At 42.2% G+C, this 9011-nt stretch overlaps 1 protein-coding gene and 2 long non-coding RNA genes across 3 annotated transcripts in view; 1 reads left to right on the top strand and 2 right to left on the bottom strand.

The window, feature by feature from the left end:
* slc22a17 (solute carrier family 22 member 17) overlaps nucleotides 1–3080 on the bottom strand; it is a 19308-nt gene extending 16228 nt beyond the window's left edge. Inside the window, exon 1 of the mRNA XM_076043098.1 lies at nucleotides 2484–3080. The gene's annotated coding sequence lies outside the window, so the exon portion shown is untranslated. The remainder of the gene's footprint in view (nucleotides 1–2483) is intronic.
* LOC142899494 (uncharacterized) overlaps nucleotides 1–5383 on the bottom strand; it is a 21611-nt gene extending 16228 nt beyond the window's left edge. The window contains exon 1 of the long non-coding RNA XR_012928778.1: nucleotides 5122–5383. This is a non-coding gene — a long non-coding RNA (uncharacterized LOC142899494). The remainder of the gene's footprint in view (nucleotides 1–5121) is intronic.
* Nucleotides 2173–2490, top strand: LOC142899495 (uncharacterized). The gene is made up of 2 exons (XR_012928779.1): nucleotides 2173–2309; nucleotides 2367–2490. It is a non-coding gene; the product is annotated as an uncharacterized LOC142899495 (long non-coding RNA).
* Nucleotides 5384–9011: the final 3628 nt, after the last annotated feature.

Genomic DNA, 9011 nt, shown 5'->3' with positions numbered 1-9011 from the left:
AAAAAGAAATATTTAAAAAAATATATCATATTGGAACCATTCTAGAGATATTTAGGATGGAAAAATTTACCTCAAATTTGACCAATTCTGGAACAAACTGATATTATTTATAACTCCCATGAGAGCAGATTTCTTTTTTATGATCTCACTCGTACTACTTTTTTTCCCCCTTCAATTTACTGATTTAATTTCTGCGTGGTTATGACAGCGGGTGACCCTCAGGTTCTTATTGTTCATTCTTTGTTGATATGAACTGTTGGACTCATCATATAAAATTAGGTTGTATAAGAGTTCTCTGCAACCGAGTATTCAGTAAATCTAACTCTGGCACGGGAAAACTACGGCCCGGGGACCATGTGCGGCCAGTATATCGTACAAGTAATATAGTACTTGAAACTATATTGATAAACTTTATTAATGTAGTTTCCCTGCATTCTTGCATTTTCTGCCACGGTGATGATGATGATGAAGATATCCTGAAGTATAATACAACTCAAAATGACTTTTAAAAAGCGGTTACTGTTAGTACTAGAAAAACAGTTGTATTTCATTGCTTTAATTTTCAGTGTTGAAAGATTGACTTCAACAAAGGTGGCGTCAAAGACACATTTTGTTGGAACTTTGCTTTGGTTCATTTTCCCAATTGACATTAAAGCAACATGTTTTCCACATATCCCATGATATATTTTTTCCTCCTTGGGTCACCAAAACACATCATATCACATAATATTAATGATATCAAGATATGATATTAACTGCATTTTTTCTCTCCGATCAACCCAATAGGCGGCCAGCAACACACCGATTGCGCTGTGAGGCCCACGATGCCGCTCCTTTATTGTGAAAGTCCCACAGGTCAGACAGACACACAGGGTCACCAGGCCTCCCTCCGGAGGAATGCTGCGGGCTCCGAGCCTTGCACATTTGCCCTGCACCGACAACCCGCCCTGACATATTAGCGCAAAGTGGAGACCTGCAACTGTGAATTTAGACGTACACGTGAGGCGTACGGGACGCAGAGCCAATCAGAGAGCTCGCCGGCCTCAGGGAGGTCCAACAAATCTTCTGAACAAGAAAAAGACTAACTGAAGCCAAAATTGTACTACAGACATTCCACATGGTTTTGTTATTACAACAAACTTCAATATCTTATTTGTTTGGATTATTTTGATGCAAAAAATATACATATCTCAAAATATAATATTCATACCTTTATTTTTCACACCACGTGTGCGAAAAAAATCTTTATGCCATTAACTTACATTAAAAAAAAAAAAAGAAATCATATGTAGGTAGCTCTCCTCTTTAAAGCGCAGGCTACAACACTCGGCTTTAGCTTCCATACAATGGTGTGTTGCACGTTCAACACGTTTTTTTAAAAAAAGGGACAAAAACAAGGCAGCCACAAATTAGCTCGCTAATTGCAAGCGTCTAACGCTATTGTGAATATTGGGACATCTTTTTTTTCCCTTCTTTTTTTTTTTTTTTTTTACCTCACCCGGGTCACAAAACAAATGTCCAGTTCAGAGGAGTGTCGGGTGTAAAACATGGAGCAGCGCCAAGCAGACAGAAAGCAGCAGATATCCCGCATCGCTGCTGATCACTTTGTGTTTTCCCTGTTCCATCAATTAAACATTAGGAGGGTAATACTGATACCTAGCATGTGTCGCCATTTGTCTCAGCTCAACCTGTACTAAAAAAAAAAGAACGTTACAGAGTAAACCACCCCACCAGATGAAGTTTCCCCAAAGTAATTAGTATTAATTATTATTATTATTATTATTATTATTATTATTATTATTATTATTATTATTATTATTGTAAGCATTGACATTGCGTTTCATGCGCGATACGACATCATGGCGGTGACGTCACCGCCTTGGAAGGATGCACAACGTCGAAGGGGCACAAGTTAACGGCAACAACGAGCTAGGATAGAAGAAGAAGAAGAAGAAGAAGAAGAAGAAGAAGAAGAAGAAGAAGAAGACTTCAGTGAGAATGGAGGAGTAAGTGCCGTTAATAAGTATCAATAATACATGTTTCAGTCTCGTCCTTGTGAGGGTGAGCTCCACGGTGAACGGTGCCGGCGGAGGAACCACCACCTCCTCGTCCTTCTTCTCCTCCTTCACCACCACCACCTCCGCCCCCAACACTAGTGGCATTTTCTTTTCTTTTTTTCTTTTTGTTTCTTGTTCCCTCCCGTCTGCCAGGCCAGGAAGTCTGGCTCACAATGCAGAAGGAATCCTACGGGCTTCTTACATAAGAGCCCATAACATGAGGTGTGTGTGTGTGTGTGTGTGTGTGTGTGTGTGTGTGTGTGTGTGTGTGTGTGTGTGTGTGTGTGCGCGCGCGCGCGCGTGTGTGAGGGGGGTACCACAGCTGGGGCCGGGCTGACCAGACCAGACCAGAAACAGACGGACAGACCATAAACTAGCACACAACAACACAACACGGCGTCCAATCCTCGCCAATGGCACACTTACCCCAGTTGCACAGAAAATGAAAATAAACACGCCGCAAAAAAAAAAAAAAAAGCTGTGTGTGTGTCACAGCGCGCCGTTGTCAAACGTCCCGAAACATTGCGATGCTCCGTCGAGAGCTGCGTCAAATAGTTCCCCGGCGCATTCACTTCACCGCGTCTCCTCCGCGGCGGCGGTGGCGCCTGCTGCTCGGTCACCGTCTGCGGCGGTCATGCGGGCAGACCTGTTCGTCCGTGGCTTTGGCCGTCCATTGCCAGACACGTCCAGCGCTTACGGAGTGCGGGAACAAGGGCAAGCGGCGGGCCCTTAAATGTGATGGCTGGGGTGATGTGTCCGCCCGCCCGGGCTGCTGATGCTGCTGCACAGTGCGCTCCTCTCTCCCTCCTCCGCTGGTTTTCACACCGTAGACGCTTTGCAATCCGGCGGTTGTTTCTCGCTGACGGTCGTGACAGCGCCTCGCGCCGCCGCCACCGCGTCTCTCTGTCCCGTGTTGGTCTGTGACGGGAGAACAGCGCAGCGGCCTCGGACAAAGACACGGAGAGAAAACTGGCCGAGCCGGTGGTTACATGAGGCGACCTGCTTCGTTCGCCGGCGGGGCGGGCAGCAGCTGGGAGGCGGGCAGCAGGCGGCGCACTTCGGCATAATTCGGCACAAATCGTCAAGGCGTCGTCCTCGACACACCTCAAAGATCGTTTAATGCTGCGAGAGCTCACTCTACAGCAAGATGGGTGACGGGATTACTAGCAGGGTTTCTCAGGTTGAAAAATTGCTCCCATCCTTCTTATTATTTTAGGATATTTATTTGTTTGTTTGTTTGTTTGTTTGTTTAAACATCAGCCAATGTGTTGCTTACTCTCGTTTCTTAATCTTACAGTTTTTCTCAGTCGCTTTTGTGGCGTTTCCATTTTGGATACACCAATATCATCATTTGCATAGAAATCCATGCATTTCTCAAAACAATTATTACAAAATGAAATTGCATAACCGTGTTAATAACCTGAAAAAAAAGTGTGTCACTGGCTCAAAATGGATAGTTCATTCCTGAAAAGCAAGTCAGTTAAATGGCTACGTGAAGTTTTCATTTGGACAGTTTACTCTGTAATCCGTCTCCAATGCAAAAAAAAAGAAAAGAAAAAAAAAGTCAGATCTTGGTCACGCTACTACCTGAAAATGCTCAAGACAGCACTATATACTAATTCCAGCCATTTGGGGGGCGGCGGGGGAGTAGAGTTACACATTCGGTTGCAACACTACTGTGCGTTACAGTACCGTAGATCTGTGTCTGTGCTAATGTAAAGCTGTGAGTTTAAATGTAAAAAGAGTTCAGTTGAGTTTGTGTGCATAGTCAATTTTGACTAATATGACATCAGCAAACAAAGTTGTAAAACTGCAGTGTTGTGCAAAGGTTAATTAGTGACGTGAAAAATGTGTCAAAGCTATAATTGTTTTCATTTTCGTGAAGCTGTATGTTGTTCACTGAAAGATATGTATAGAAGAGAATGTATTCTTTAAATAGTAATTCTTTAAACATATATGTACAGATTCAAGTATTTTTTTTAAGCTTCTTTTTTTTTTTTTTTTTTACATCCGTGAACGTTCGTGAAACGAGCGGAGTGGGAGGTCGTCCACAGTGTTCTTCTCCTATCTCTCTATCTCTCTCTGCCGCACGGTACAACATGCTGACTGCTTATCACCAACAACGTCCCGTTGTTGACTGTGCGCGCGTATAATTTATGAAACGACACATAAATTATGAGCACAACAGTGTGTGTGTGTGTGGGGGGGGGGGTGACAGAACGTCCAACAAAACTTTTTTTTTAATCTTAGCCTATTTTCCCCTTCTCTTCTCTGCGGCATGGAAACAGGTACTGGGTTCCACTTTAACAAATGGCAATGACCACCGTGGTCCACTAGGTGGCACTGACGCTGTGTTGCACATTCGGTTCGGTGTCGCAGCAGCCAGTGTTGTTGGGATTCCTCCGTAAAAGTGATCAAACGAACTGATTACGCCTGTAAAAGTAATCTGATTACATCTTTAATTTTATTTTTTTTGTTCATAAGTCATCAATTACTAATTACTTTAGTTTAAAAAAAAAAAAGATAACGTGGCAGTTGAGAACGTCTTGTTTGCTGCACACGACGTACAACAAACCACAATATTCATTAATGTTTGTATTTCCAGCTATCAAACGCGACCGCTGTGTTTTTTTTTTTTCTTTTGCCGCTGCCATGCTTGTTTTGGTGCGTCGTCGCATATCAACGAAGCTACTTGCAACGGCTGCATCATCAATCCGCAAACGTCATTGTTTTCGGTTGTTGTTTTTTTTCTAAATTTCAGACATGTTGTGGATAATGAGACGTTTTTAGCTCGCGAAATAAGATTTTCCGAAAAGTAATGGAATCGTTACTTGGTTACCAGTTTTCCCACAGCAATCCCCTTACATTACAAAAGTAGTTTAATTACAGTAGTGGATTTGTAGTAATAGATTACTCGCCAATACTGAGCACTGGTGATAGTGTTTGACATCAAGCGAATCTCATTCATTCATTCATTTTCCATACCCGCTTAGTCCCGAGCTCAGGGTCACGGGGGTCTGCTGGAGCCTATCTCAGCTGTCTCAGGGCGAAGGCAGGGTGACACCCTGGACAAGTCGCCAGTTCATCGCAGGGCCACATAGAAACAGACAACCATTCACACTCACATGCACACCTACGGACAATTTAGAGTGTTCAATTGACCTCACATGCATGTTTTTGGAGTGTGGGAAGAAGCCGGAGAACCCGGAGAGAACCCACGCAGACACAGGGAGAACATGCAAACTCCACACAGAAAGGTCCCAGGCCCGGAATTGAACCCACAATCTTCTTGCTGTGAGGCGGCAGCACTAACCACTGCGCCACCGTGTCACCATCAAGCAAATCTAAGTTTAAAAAAAGAAAATTGGCAAATATATGTATATACAAACATAAGACCAAAAGTAAGGACATTTTTATGTTTGGTAGATTATTTCTTTGTTGTAACAATGCTTCTTGGAAATGAATCCTATATCGTTGGAAAGCCTGCTTATTCCCCTTTTAAATGGTGCCACGCATGTAAGGAACATGCACCTGTGGGGCGAGCAGCAGAGCTAAGTATCCGGGTCGCGCGCATTAGAAAGCGACAAATCTTCTCTGCCGAGTCAAACGTCGCGTTCTGTCGTCGACTCTTCTTTGGTGGATTGGGTGATTGGAAGTTGAAGAAACGAAACGTACTGACAATTTAAAAAAAAATGTACTCATTTAACAAACAGCAGCCTCAGTGATTTGCTCCTCATGCTTGGTGGTCACCAGAAGCTCCAAAAAAAAAAGAGTCAATAGCAACAGCGGACGAAGATGTTTGACTCGGCAGAGAAGATTTTGTCACATTTTTCATGGGCGCAACCCGGATACTTAGCTCTGCTGCTCACCCCACGGATGCACGTTCCTTACAAGTGTGGCACCAATTTCCATTGGTGCCACAATTTCCAAGAAGCATTTCCAAGAAGCATTGCTACAACAAAGAAATAATCTACCAAACACAAATTTCCTTACTTTTTGTGTTATGTTTATACAGATAGATAGATGTGTATATATATATATATATATATACATATATATACATATATATATATATATATATATATATATATATATATATACATATATATATATATATATATATATATACACATATATATATGTATATATATATATATAGAGGTATACATTTTCATTATTTATTTTGTACACTCAAAATATTATTTCAACAATGTAATTTGTCCGATGCTATACTCAATTCGTCATGACACATGGAATTTTGTGGGGATTTTTTTTTTAAGAGATTAAGAGGGGAAACAAAGGGTGGACGATTTACAAGGTCACAGTGGCAGCTGAGTTTGATAAGATTAGGAAAATAAATAAACGAGTTGTAATGAGAGTCAATAGGACATCTGACGTCATGTCAATTACAAAAAAAAAAAAAAAAAAAAAAAAATTGTGGTACTTTTTGAACTCCAAGGACATCAGATTTACCAAACTTTTATATATAAGTATACATTAGCATAAATGCTAATGTATTTTTTTTTTTTTTTTAAGCAAAATATGATAAAGAATGCTGTGCTGCAACCGCATTTCATTTAGTGTTCAGAAACTCGGAATCATTACCATGATATGTTTTGATACCATGGTAACCCTGAACTGACTTCACCTTCACGCTTCAATTTCCTCATTTTCCTCTTCAGCTTTACAGTTGAAGTTCAAAATGAGGTTTGGTTGGAGAATCTTAACATTACAGCCAACAAAAACAAACATTGTGGTAATGTGCTTTTATTATTGTGTGTGTGTGTGTGTGTGTGTGTGTGTGTGTGTACATATGTATAGATAGTTTAGATAGTGCAGATCTGTTATGCGTGACATGTTTTCTATGTTTAGAAGACTCCACATTTCTCTTTTGGATCTCAACCTGGGGGGAAAAAAAAATCTTCCTTCGATAAAATTTAAGTCTGCTTTAAAAAAAGAAAGAAAAAAAGACAGCCTGCTTTTCTTTTTTCAGAAGGAATTCAAATTTTGATTTTAGGTCAAGGAGCAGCAGCAGCAGCAGCAGCAGCAGCAGCAGCAGCAGTGCTGATACTGGAGCCTGGTTTGTGGCGGAGCTGCTGCTGCTGCTGCTGCTGCTGCTGCTGCTCTGTTGAGTAACTGGGGGCCTGGGGAGGAGGCCAAACACAGTCTTTCCTCACGCTGCGATGTCGCAGTCCTGGGACCACAGATTGCCCCACACGGTGCTGCGGGACATTTCAACAGACGCGCTCGCACCAGAAGTCATTGACATGCGTCCGAGGGGGCTTGACGGGTTCTCCTTCACGTCAAGGATCCCGATGTCAAAGTCGGGGATGCGAGAAAGTCGTTTCCAAGACAGGCGCAGCAGAGTGACTTCCACGCCAAAAATGTGATGGTGGTTGATCAAGTTTGTGTTTGTGGGTGAATGATTCTCGTATATTTGTGGCGGAAAAGTGACTCGGTTTGTGAGGGTGTTTCTGAATTTCCTAAAATGCTGTATGACGATTATATGCAGGTACTACCCCAAAAATTTGAATATCAAATAAAAGTTGTTTTATTTTGGCAATTTAACATAAAAGATGAAACCAACAAATTTTATTCAGCCATTACACAAACAATTGACATCTCAAGCAGTTCCTTGTTGTAACTTTGCTGATTAAGATTTTCAGCTTATTGAAACCACAAACCCACAAACTAATTTTCTGAGTTTTTGAATTTGAGGTTGTTGTTTTTTTAAGCTGCAAGACCCGATCAGTAAAATTCAAAGAAATGAAAACTTGAAATATATTGATTTGCATGTTATTCGTTTATATAATATGTCAAATTCACCTTTTAAGTTGAATTTGCAGAAATACAACAACCTTTTCAGCATATTCTAATTTTCTGGGTAGTACCTGCATGGCGTTATTTACAAGAGCCGGCTGATTAAATAAACAAATAAATGAATAAAATCATAACAGTCCCACGTAGCGACTGAAACAAACTCTTCCCTGTTTAAATCTTTGCCAATATTTCATCATTTACTCAGGGCATCAGTTGATTTTTTAGCTTGATTGTAATGCCGCTATCATGGACGGCGTCCGACAGAGCTGAGCCTGCCCCCCGTGTTGCATTTTAGTCCGATGTCTTTATCTGAATGTAATCTAAGAAAGCCCAGTCGGTCAGTGGCAGGATGTGATTCGTCTTATTTCCTGCACAATTTGATTTGAGGATTGTAATTTGTGGCAAAAAAAAGAAATTGTTTGAGCGCATATTCGTCTCTGTATAATCAATTACAGACGGCTTTTTTTTTTCTTTAGTCTCTCTCGTCTTGACCGTATTTCATTGGTGGCTGTGGGCCAAACTGAAGACCCACAATAATAATACGTACAGGCGTCTCATTTGGAAGTGTCACACTAATAGCGCCAACCGAAAGCCAAAATCCAAATATTGAGCTGGCTGAGATGTCTGGCTCCCTGCTAACCAACCCCCCCCCCCCAAAGCCCACACCCCCCCCCCCCTCCAACCCAGGGCTCCTATCTCTGTGTCACCTCTCCACCGTCACAGCCACAGGAAGGCCCTGGCAGGCCCAAACACTGATGCTATCTCTCTCTGCTCCTCATCTCTGTCCTCTGGCTGTGTCGAAATCTCGCCCATCGCACAAAGGGAAACCGCTGGTGCACAACCGTCCACGGCGTGACGTCCGTTTCTGTGGGTAGGGGGGGGACTGACGGTAAGAAACACGCTGACAGAGGCGTGCCGAGGAGGGGGGGGGGGGGGGGGGGGAGGAGGAGAAGGAGGAGGAGGAGGAGGAAGATGAAACTCCTCACTAAAGTATAAAAATTGCAGTAATCAGTGATCAAAGTGCAGTGGTTTGGTCTAAGTGGGGGCTATTAGAGGAAGTGTCTGATTTATTGTCGTCTGGTTGAGATATCTATCTATCCATCTCTATGTCTATCTATCTATCTATCTATCTAT

This window comes from Nelusetta ayraudi, unplaced genomic scaffold (genome assembly GCF_046127955.1).
Source record: "Nelusetta ayraudi isolate G7.1 ecotype Tasmania unplaced genomic scaffold, CSIRO-AGI_Nayr_v1 ptg000073l, whole genome shotgun sequence".
NCBI lineage: Eukaryota > Metazoa > Chordata > Actinopteri > Tetraodontiformes > Monacanthidae > Nelusetta > Nelusetta ayraudi.
This window is presented reverse-complemented; position numbering and strand designations above follow the sequence as displayed.